We start from the raw sequence: 11,264 nt of genomic DNA, 5'->3' as shown, positions 1-11,264 counted from the left end.
CAGGCACAGGGCACACAGCAGACACAGCACACACAGCAGGCACAGTGCATACAGCAGGCACAGCGCATACCTGAGGTGTCAATTAGTGCCACTGCTTCTTTGCTCATGCACCTGCCGTCTGCTCTCACCCAGACCCTGTGCTGGGTTCCATGTGGACGACTCCTTCCTTCCTAACTCCCTCTCCAACCCTGCTCCATGGACCTCAAGCAGAGTGAGACTGAGGGAAGGTCTGGTCGGTCCTGGCCCAGCCCCTGAGCTCTGCAGAAAGAGCTAATGTGGGCAGGCTGGAAGGCTTCCTGGAGGAGGGGGCCTGAAGGGGGCCTTGAGGCGGCAGAGGGGAAGGCCCTGTGACCAGTCAGAGGTCTGGTAGCTTCACCACACAGCTCCTGAGGTCTGAGTAGCTTCACCCCAGTGTGGGCACAGCCCAGGTGTGGCAAGTCATCCTGGGGGTTAGCTCTCTCTGAGAAGGTAGGTGTGGGATGGGGCACCCATTTGGTGGGGTGCCAGTGGGGTGGGGTGCTCCCCAGCATGGCCATGATGACCTGCCTCCATGTAGGGAGGGTCAGTGCCTGAAAGGCCTCTAATCCCATGGAGACCCAGACTTGGGCCACATGGGCCCAGGGTGAGGACAGGCGGGGTCCTGCCAGGTGTGGCAGTGGGGCGGTGGTCCGGGGGCTGCAGCCCCCAGAGGGCGTAGCCTATGCCATGAAATGGTCCCTCCACTCCGGCCTGTGTGGGACATGTGGACCCGGAGGCCATCTCCCCCACAACGTGGATCCACTTTAAACTGGGCTGGGCTCCGTCTACAAAGCGGTCACACCATCTTTCTGAATTAAAAGTGCATTGTTTGTGGTGCTGTCTATGGAACATGTGTTCTGAGTTGCGCTGATCCAGCTGGCACCCCCAAAGCAGGTGAGTGGGCAGCAGGCTGCTCTTTCCCAGGTGCCAGGAGGATGCCGGGGCTGGGACAGGTATGCACAGGGGGTTGGGAGGTACGTCCCACCTGGGAGCCAGAACCTTCCCCATAGGCCGCCCCGTCCACTGGGGAGCTCCTGAGTGGGTGGGCCAGGCGGTGGGTCTCAGCCATCCCATGCCAACCCATGTCCAGCTCAGTGCCCAGTGGGCCGCGACAGTGAGCAGGGCACCCCTCGGCCCCTCCTCAAGACCTAGCTGGGGCTGGGGGAGGGGCACGGGCTAGGCCTTCTGCAGGTCCCTCCCTGTGCCCAGAGGCACCTCCACCCCCCACCCAGGGGCACGGCTGTGGGCTGTGGGAGGGAAGGACAGCGGAGGGAGGAGAGGGGAAGGAGGCAGACCCCTGTGGTGTGCAGGAAGCTACTGGGATGTTCAGCTGGCCCAGGAAAGGAGGAGGTTTGGGAGAGGAGAGAGGACGGTCCACCTTGAAATAATGGGGCGCCAGCCTTTCCTGGGTGTGCTTGGGGTGCTGGGACCCTTGGACGGGGGTGTCACTGTGTGGGGGGCAGGGTAAGCTGCAGCCATGGGCAGGAAACCGTGAGCCCAATGGGGCAGCAGTGGAGAGCATGGCCCTGCAGGCCCCCAGCCCTCCTGGCACAGCCGTGTGCGGTTCCTGGGGTGGTGGCCCTCAGAGAGGCTAGCAGAGCTGCTGCTCCCGGAATGGGTGGGAGCCACCATCAGAGCTCAGCTGAAAGTCCCAACAGGGCTCCAGCCCAGAAGGGAGGAGGACAGGATGAGCCAGCTCAGCCCTGGGGCCCTCTGCTGCCTGCTGGGTACCCAGTAACCTGGCCCCGCGGTCTCTGGGGGGGTCCCTACAGCCATGGAGGGACATGGGGGCCCTCTTCTGGCCGCGTAGCAGAAGACTCCCCAGCAGGCAGCTCCCTCGTGCACGGGTGCCACAGAGGTGGACCCTGGCTCTGAGCAGCTTCCCCGTGGTGTGGGCGCAGCCCAGATGTGGCAAGTCATCCTGGGGCTTAGCTTGCTGGGGAGGGTGGCACCCTGCTCCAAGATGGCAGGTGCGGGATGGGGTAGGGTGCCCGTGGGGTGGGGTGCCCCTAGGCCGACGCCCTCACGTTCCCCTGTGGGTGCCGCACCAGCTCCTTGACCCCAGGAGACCTGGCCTCCAGGGCCGAGGGCTGACCCTCCTATCCGTGGGGAGTTGGCTCAGGCCTTGTTGGGGCCTCTGCTCCCGGGGCCGGGCCCTCCCCAGGAGCTTCAGCATTTCCAGTGCCCCTAGAACTGGGCCCCCAAGGCAGAGTTGCCTGGAGCTCACTTGCCAGCTGTGGGTCCATCCACCTGGGGCTCGGGGGTCAGAGGGATGCTGGCAGGGGGAGGTGCTGGAACGCTGGGTCCACTTGGTCACTTCCAAGCAGCTGGACTTAGGCCAGGTAATGACAAACTGCTCCATGCCTCAGTTTCGCCTTCTGAACCCCAGGATCATACCCCCTCCAGGGTGTGTGGAAGCTCCCAGACGTGTGAAACTTCTGCAAACAGCAGAGCCCTATGTGTGTCTCCAAGGCCGTGCGAGTCCCTCCTCTTGCGAGACCTGGCCTCGAGCTCCTGTGGCCTGGAGCCCCACACAGGGGCTTCCCAGGGCAGGATGTCTGGCTGGGAGGGGTGAGCAGCCCTTTGCTCTCCTGGTGGTCATCTTTGAATCTGCCATGAGGGTCGCCACGGTGCAGCGGTGCCACCTGCTGACGCTTCCCGACATCGCTCCCCTAAGTGCCACAGACCAACGGTGGGGGGGTGGGGAATGGGGGCTCTGGAGGTGGGGTGGGGGTAGGAGAGGCAGTGGGCCCAGCTGGGCTCATAAAACAGGAGCAGAATTTCCCAGAGATGCAGACGCAATCGCTGAATGGCATTCCTTTACCTGTACAAACATCTGCTAAAGGGAAGCAGCAAGTAGCAGGCTGACCTCTGCATGGCCTTCAGGGGAGGGGCCTTTGTCTGGGCCTGAGTTGAAGCTAGAGGTGCTCCAGGTGGAGAAGGCCGGACAAGGCCCTGGGTGGGCGAGTGTGGACGCTGCGCTGGGGCGGGAGCAGAGACTGCGGGCTGGGACAGGAGGCAGGCAGCCAAGACCCCACTGCTGTGAAACCATAGTCTCTCCATAAGTGTTGAGTCCATACTGTCAAAACCAGAATTCAACTGAGTAAATCCGAAGATCGAATTGGCTTTATCGGGTGATTCATGAGTCTCGCAGTGTCCCATCTAGCAAGGAGAGGGGCGCAGGAGGGGTTAGACAAGAAGGAAGGTTTCACAGGAGGAGAGGGGGCAGGGGAGCTGTCAGAAAGAAAAGGGGATTATTTTTAGCCCAGGCCTTCTGCTCCTGGGGGAGGGGAAGGCAGTGTCTTTGTCATGCAGATTCCTCTCTTCCTCTGGGCGAGGAGAGAGTGAGGGCCAGGGGACAGATCACCTTACCAGTCATGGACCAGAAAATGCCAGACTGGTCGATTAAGATGACATTTCTGGGAGAGGTTGACACTGCAATCAGACCACGTGTTAAATCCGGGTTTGTGTGATGAGCTTTCGCACAAGTGACGCTGTTTTGGGGGCTGTAGTTTTCTTTTCAACAATACTATACATTTAATTCTATTAATAAGTCTGAAAACTGTCATGGGGTCTTTGCATAATTGTTCCTGCTTAGAAACTTAAGCACCTTCCCACATTTTAAACTGTGTGTATTAGTTTAATATATTTGTTTCCTTAAGTAGTTATATTGTGTGGGTTAACAAATGCAACTTTGGCAAGTAGTAAATAATTCCTATGAATTTAATACATTTGTTAAAAGATAATTTCCAGATAAAGGAGGAGCACAGAGATGGAAATGAGCTTGTGTTAAAGATTTTACTTACTCGTTAGTCAAGGGAGACCCGGGCAGGTGTTATAAGCAGCCCCTGGAGAGAATCTGAAGGACAGACACATGCATAGCTCGCGAATGTTGAAATCAACGGAGGAGATCCTGGTTTTGCACAGAGTCCCCTGAACTCCTGGGAGACACACATCCACCACTTGCCCAGGTAGAAGGGAGCTCTGAGACCCGGTGGGTGAAATCAGATGCCCTAGACAGATGCCCTCTAGGCAACACATCATTTTCCACTGAAACAGAAATTTTTTTCTACAAGTTAAAAGTCTGAAAACGTGAACTTCAGTCTCATTTAGAGTTCTTTCAACACAGGAGCAGGGTGTCTGAGATGATGGCATCATCATGGTATGGAGCCTCTTAATCTCAAGTTGTGTGCTCGATGCGCAGTAAGCCAGTCACGGAGACACGGCTCTTGAAGATGGAGAGAGGTTTATTCAAACTGGCCAAAATGAGAAGGCGGGAGGATGGGTTCTTTCAAATCTGCCTTAACAAGAGAAGAGGGCAGGGGGTTTTCGTTTGTTTGTTTGATATCACTTTTTTTGGGTCAGGAAGATTGGCCCTGAGCTAACATCTGTTGCCAATCTTCCTCTTCTTCTTTCTCCCCCAAAGCCCCAGTACATAGTTGTATATTCTAGTTGTAGGTTCTTCTGGTTCTGCTATGTGGGACGCCGCGTCAACATGGCCTAATGAGCGGTGCTAGGTTGGCGCCCAGGACCCAAACCAGTGAAACCCTGGGTGGCCAAAGCAGAGTGCACAAACTTAACCACTCAGCCACAGTGCTGGCCCCAGCAGGAGGTTTTATAAAGCTAAGGGGCTTGGGAGGAGGAGTTTCAGAGAAACAAAGGGGAAGTCCTCTTTCTTTTACTCCAGATGAGCCCTGGGGCAATCTGACTTCTGGGCATCAAGGCAGTGGTAGGTGGGGGAGAGGCTGTTATCTGGTGATCATAACTTCCTTGAAGGCCTTCTTTTTCTTCTGCAAAACAAGCTCATATATCCTCATGACCCTTGAGTCACCCCTCAGGTTAAACAAGAAAACAGCAGAGGCTGGCCTGGTGGCGTAGTGGTTGAGCTTGCACTCTCCCACTTCGATGGCCCAGGGTTTGTGGGTTCAGATTCCTGGTGTGGACCTACACACTGCTTGTGAAAGCCACACTGTGGCGGCATCCCACATACAAAATAGAGGAAGACTGGCACAGATGTTAGCTCAGGGACAACCTTCCTCACCAAAAAAATAAAGCAAAACAAGAAAACAGCAAATTAACAAGATTAACTTCTTTTCCTCTGTCTGTGTGGGGTACAAGGTCAAAGGGTAACCGTGTTCTTATTGACTATTTAAGGTAACCCTCAGGTACCTGGCTTTGATTACATGTTTTAAACAAACGCAATGAAGCTGTGGCTGAGGCCAAATTCTCTTAAACATTACAGAAAAAAACAAACAAACACATTTACAACATTTACAGTAATCTAGCAGAAGACTGATTTTCCTGCCCGTTTCTAGAGTAAACTCCAGTTGATGCTGGGCAGGACAGGTGCCTCTTAACAGTGATGGTCACTTGGCCAGCGGACGAGACCCAGGGCTGCAGAAGCTGGCAACTCCTCCCTGGCAGCTCAGGGGAGCACTGCACAGCCCCAGCCACCCCAGGGCACCCAGGTCCTGTGGGAGTCTGGGCAGCGGCCTTGGGGGATGTGGTGGCCCCAGCTAGCTGCTGGTCACCCCACCCATGGCTTTAGGGGGAGATAGGCGGGGAGCTCACGGTCGTCCAGGGCACAGGCACCTTTCATTCCCACCCCATGAACCCTTAGCCTGGACGTGATTGATTTTGGCTCTTGAGATGTGCAAAGGTCTCCCAGTGAATTGAGGTACGCCACCGTCCCCCAGTGGACTGAGATACGCGACTATCTCCTGAGGGACTGAGATACGCAAACCTATCTGGATGGATCCAGCCTCCTTCCTGCACCGAACCTGCCGCACTGCACACCTTACAACGAAGCTTCCAGGGTTCCAGGGCCTGGCCGACCAACACTCTTAGATGACCTTAAAAGGTCATCTCACTGACTCTCAGCCCTGGGCAGCAGGGCTGACCCAGGCCCTGTCGGCTCCTTCCCCCGCCCAGACCCAGGGAGGCACCCTCCTCACAGCCAGCCTCCAGGGCCACGCTCGCCCAGGTTCCACCCCTGGCAAGGGTGCTTCTCCAGGAGACCACAAGCTGTGGGACTCGGTGACCCAGGGTAGGAGAGCACGGCTGGGCCAAGGGGTCAGAGCCCCAGCCCTGCGCCCTCCTGTGCAGAGCACCCTGCGCCACGGCGTCAGGCTGCCGGATCCACTCGGGGGCCAGCTGAAGAGTTTCCACTGCCGGGAAGTCTAAAATGGATGTCTTTGAAATTTGACGGCCTCACTTTCATGGTTTCATGGCCAGGAATGAGAAAGGGTGTGGCCACACCAAATCTTACCTGAGCCCCGCCTCCCGGAGGGCTTGCTCCAAGCTCCACCCCAGTTCCGGCAGCGCAGAGGTCCAGGGGTGCCTTGAGTCCTGACAAATGAATGACAAGCAGTAGGATCTAGAAGAGACACGAGTAAGCTGTTTGGTGTCAACCTAATTCAGCCTGACCTTCTTTTTCCAAAAGGGCCCGAGGTGGCCATTGAGCACACACTGTATATCTGCTTTAAGCATTTACTATGTCCCGCAGACAAGAACAATGCCCCTAAAGATAAAAATGTAATTTCCCCGCATTGGCATTTCCTTAAGAATAAGCATCGCTCCCTAGGCTAGGCATTGATGGCCAGCCTGCTGTGACCACCCAGCTCCAGACCACAGACCTGCTACCTGCTGTGTCTGTCAGTTGCTGTGTGAATTGCTGTGCCGGTTAGGCAATCTCGCCACTGTTGTAAGAGGGACGTTGCAGTCGTGTGTGACACATGCTCTTTGACGGCATAAGACCACTCTTCACACCCCCTTTGTGGAGGGACTCCTCTGGGCTACATGCTCCTCAGATCTGGCTCATAATAAACTCACCCCAATTTTGATTTATAGACTGGTTATGGATTATTTGTGTCGACAGCCCTTGGGGATCTTGTGTGGATGCTGGGGACCCACCCTGGGCTCTCTACTGGCCTGAGCTGACTGGTTGTGTGTCACTGTGACCAAAATGGAAACATCTTAAAACTGATCTTCCAAAGAGGAGGACGTGTGGGGACCTGACACTGGTGGGCCATCCCACGGTGACAAGGAGGGTGGCAGGCTGTCCCAAGTTGCTGAGAGGAGTGGCCAGCAGTTCCTGGCCTTCAGCCCATGTCAGACAAGAGTGCCCCGGGCAGGGCCACTGTTGAGAAGTTTCCAGCTGAGGTGGGACAACTTGGGGTGACTCCTCCAACCCCCCACCCCAGCCTGTGGTCCCATGGTCCCATGGTCCTCTGACTCACTTGATGGCCACATCCGGCCTCCAGGGAGGGGTCCCTAGACCCCCTCACCAGGTGTCCCTGGGACCTCAAGAGCCTGTGCCTCCACAGTGAAAGGGCTGGGCTCGCGGGGCTTGGCGGAGAGGAGGCTGGGCGGAACTTTCTGAGACCTGGAGGTCTGGTTGAAGGTGGGTCTTTCCATGTGGGATTGGGCCTTGATTCAGGCTGGGGGACACCTAGACACCTTGGTCCAGAACGGGTGGGAAGAACAAGGGGAGGGCTTCAAGGTGAGAGATTCAGAGAAGCTGAGGGCTCAGCCGTTGGTGTTTTCCACCACAGGGTTGTTGGTCTCTTGGGAAGTCGCTGTCACCAACAACTGAGCCATTTGCTGGGCAGAGGCTCCCGGAGACATAAAGTCCTGCTAATGAAGACAGCGGGACCCCAGAGGCATGTCTGTGGGTGGTGAGGGCTGCCAGGGTCCAGGCTGAGGGGGGCCATGTCTCGGTTCTCCAGTCACTGCTCAGGCTGCACCTTCAGGGCATCTATGGGGGGAGAGGGTCCTGCAGAGCGTGGGGTGGGGCTGGGGTGTGATGGAGGACATGCCTGCCTGAGGGCCCTAGTCCCTCCTTCCTGTGGAGGGGTTCATCCTCCAGGAAGGGTCCTCGGCACAGTCTGAGAACCTGCCCTACCCTGGGTCCAGCCCCTCTGGTGGCCTGGCCAGGCGCTGTGGGACACACTGAAATGAAGCGACCCCAGATGAGACCCACCTCCCGTGTACAGGCTCATCATTAGCTTTCATGGAAAGTCCTGGACCAGGGCCCATGGACCCCAGACTGTGGCTCACCCTGGTAGCTGCATCGGCCATAGGCCACCTCATGGCAGGGCACAATTCAAGTGGTCGGCCAGCTGCCATTATCCCGGCTTCCAGACAACAAGGACCCTGTCCTGCCTGTGTGGCAGCTGGAGCATCTGGAACAGAACCAGGACAGGAACACCTTCCCTCCAAGGGAGTGTTTTCTGAGGCTGTACCATGCGGCTGATTCCCCCTGCAGACATAAGTGTCCTGCACCCGGGCAGTCCAGGGCCAAGGAGGGACAAGGGACGGCGTGGAAGGAGTGGAGATACATCAAAGATGGCACTATGTCCCCAGTGCGTGGGTCCCTGGAGATGAGCAAGGTGTAGCTGTGCTGTCCCTGTGAGGTGACAACTCGTTTCCATAGCAACCATGATGCTTGAAGGGTGATGGCGATGCTCCACCATTCAGAGCAGGTGGGCACGCACGGATGCTCCCCGCAAAGAGCCACATGTCTGCTCAGACACGGGCCTCCGCTGGGGAAGCTGCTCCAGGACCCAGAAGCTTCCAGCCCACCTCCCTGTCTGGCTTCCCCTCAGGGCTTCCAGACCTGCCTCCTCGGGGGTGCTATGGATCGCAGAGCCCAGAGCTTTCTGCGAGTGTGCCCTCAGAGGTTCAGTGCTGGCCCAAGAACTCAGGACCTGTTTGCTGGCCCTGCCTGTGGCCTGGGACCCCCTCGGCTGGGCTTCTGTCCATGCCTCAGAAAGTACTCTCACCAGCTGAGTAGCAGAGGGGGTGTGCTGGGCAGCGGTGTGGGGCCTGAGGAGGTGAGGGTGCAGGCGGGCTGCCCTGGTGTGCCTTTTTATTTACACAGAAAATTCCTGCAGGTGCTGGCTGGTGGTGGCCCGCAGCGAAGCGGCCCCTCACATGGACAGCCACCTGCACAATGTCACCAGGAAGGTCTGTGAGGGACGCCTTCCTCTGCCCCTCCACTGACGCAGGCCAGTGGAGAGCTGAGGAGCGGATGCTTGGCTTCTAAGGCTCGAGTCCTACCCCAGCCCCCATCTCCTGGGCATTCAGCAGGAGGCCTTGACGTGGCCTGAAGTTCCCGCTGGGTCGGAGGTAGTCATTTTCAACCCTGGACTGGCGCCTGGTGAGCCATGATGACAGGGGTCCCGCCAGCGAGCTGCAGTCAGAGTCAAGTGTGAACTAAAAATATGCTGCTGCAATTATGGCACCGTGAGCCATCAAGGGGAGGCCTTCCAGACGTGGTCACAGAGTCCCAGCCCAAGGCGTGCACTCTGTGGGCCTGTCTATTAATAGAAGAGCTAAAAACTCCTCGACCCCACAGAGGCCAGCTCTGCACACCCAAAATGTGACGGCCGCCTTAACCTCAGCCCAGGGCCCCACCCACTGCCCCGTCTGTACAGAGCTGTTGTAGGGGGCCTCCGTGCTTGGTGGGTGAACGGGAATGTGACTCCAATCCTGCCCATTTCCCGGGAATAGTGCCCTGATGTGGGCTCATGGGGGCGGAGGAAGGAGCAGCAAAACACATTCCCAGGAGACCAGCTGACCACGGTAATCAATGCCAAGGGGCCGGCTCTCAGGAGAGGCCCAGGTGGCCAAGACAGTGCTGAGCGGCTCTGGGCACTGCTGAGTGGCCCACCCCTCCCGTGACACCAAGAGCGAGTCCCCAGGGGCCAGTGGGGCCAGTGGCACCCTGGGAGAAGGCCAGCCTGAGTGGGGTCACTAGACCGCTGGACCGGGCACCCCAGCAGGTGACAATGCAGCCCCCAGAGGAGGGCCCGTCCTGCAGGCCCGCTGCGGCGCCCACCTCTGCCAGCAGAGGGCACCCTCCACCCGCACAGACGCCCGCATACCGGCCCCAGACCCGACCCCAAGGCCTGCGCCACCCTGCCCTCCTCCCACCTCCCACAAGCTGCCCCGGACCCACAGCAGTGAATTACTCCAGAGACCCTCTGGCCACAAACCCGTGGGTGTCGCTACAGAAGATCCAGAAGTGAAAGAAGAGGAGGAGGGCCTCCCGACCCGAGACGGCCTCCTGGAGTGTCTCCTGCGGGTGGTGTCACTAGAGGGCGTGCGTGCGTGTGTGTGTGCGTGTGTGTGTGTGTGTGTGTGTGTGTGCGTGTGCGCGCGTGTGTGTGTGTGTGTGTGTGTGTGTGAGCGTGTGATTGCGTGTACCCCTCACCCGCTCCAGTCCCTCACCTTGTACCTCCATTTCGCTGGCCCCGTTGCTGAGCGCTTAGCCCGCCGCCCAAATCCACAAGAACGCCCGATGACATCTCAGCACCCGGCGTCCGTGTGACTCACTACCGCCATCATCGTCATCATGGTCATCGTCCTTGTCATCGCCATCTTCATCTTCACCATCATCTTCATTGTTACCCGTCCTCCGCATCCAGTCCAGAACATGAGCTGCAGTTCAGGGGGCAACAGCCCTTTCTCCAGCAGCACAGGGGGCTTGTCCTTCCTGAGCTGGAAGCGACTGGGCTCTCAGCTCTGAACCCAGGAGGGCTTGACCGCAGTGCAGGCGGCATGGGGGGTACAGTGACGATGGCCCTGTTGTCTCTTTCTCCCCGTAGGGCTCCATCCTGTACGGGGAGGCTGACTCTGGAAGTCTCTGAGGGCCTGGCAGGCTGACCATCCACTGTTCATGACCAGCACAAAGGCCAAGACCCAAGGCTGGAGCACCCAGCGCGAACGGCAGCTGCACTGGCAGCCCCTGTGGGCTAGGCCCCTCAGCCAGGCTGGAGCCACACACAGACTCACAGTCCCACTGACGACCTCAGGCACAGAGGGGAGGCAGGGACCTTGGGCGGCACCGTGTGTGTCTTCTCGTGTGCGTGCTGTGCGAGGGCGCTGTTTCCTCTGACCGGACTCTCGGCTCCAGGAAGGAAGGTATTTCAGTTTATTGTGGTGGCTGTGACAAACTACCACAGCTTACTGGCTTAAAAAATACAGGCTTATCTTCTCACAGGCATGGAGGTCAGAAGCCCAACAGGGTCTCCCCGGGCTAACTCCAGGTGTAGGCTGGAGGGTTGCTTCCAGAGGCCCCAGGGACCCTGTTTCTTGCCTTTTCCAGCTTCTAGAGATGCCTGCATCCCTTGGCTCGTGGCCTCCCTCCATCTTCAAGCCAGGAGGTGCCTCTCTGACCCTTGGAAGCCTCTGCCTCCCTCCTCCCCTGTGAGGACCCTTGTGCCCACTGGACCATCCAGGAC

General features: G+C 58.0%; 1 long non-coding RNA gene across 1 annotated transcript; it reads right to left on the bottom strand.

Moving 5' to 3' along the window:
- Positions 1 to 3,729: 3,729 nt before the first annotated feature.
- On the bottom strand, positions 3,730 to 10,125 carry LOC139044585 (uncharacterized). The gene is made up of 3 exons (XR_011501649.1): positions 10,017 to 10,125; positions 6,287 to 6,394; positions 3,730 to 4,315 (listed from the first exon to the last, which is right to left on the bottom strand). It is a non-coding gene; the product is annotated as an uncharacterized lncRNA (long non-coding RNA).
- Between the last annotated feature and the right edge of the window lie 1,139 nt (positions 10,126 to 11,264).

This window comes from Equus asinus, chromosome 2 (assembly GCF_041296235.1).
Source record: "Equus asinus isolate D_3611 breed Donkey chromosome 2, EquAss-T2T_v2, whole genome shotgun sequence".
NCBI lineage: Eukaryota > Metazoa > Chordata > Mammalia > Perissodactyla > Equidae > Equus > Equus asinus.
Note: the sequence above shows the minus strand (reverse complement) of the source record. Positions and strands in the feature narration are given on the sequence as shown.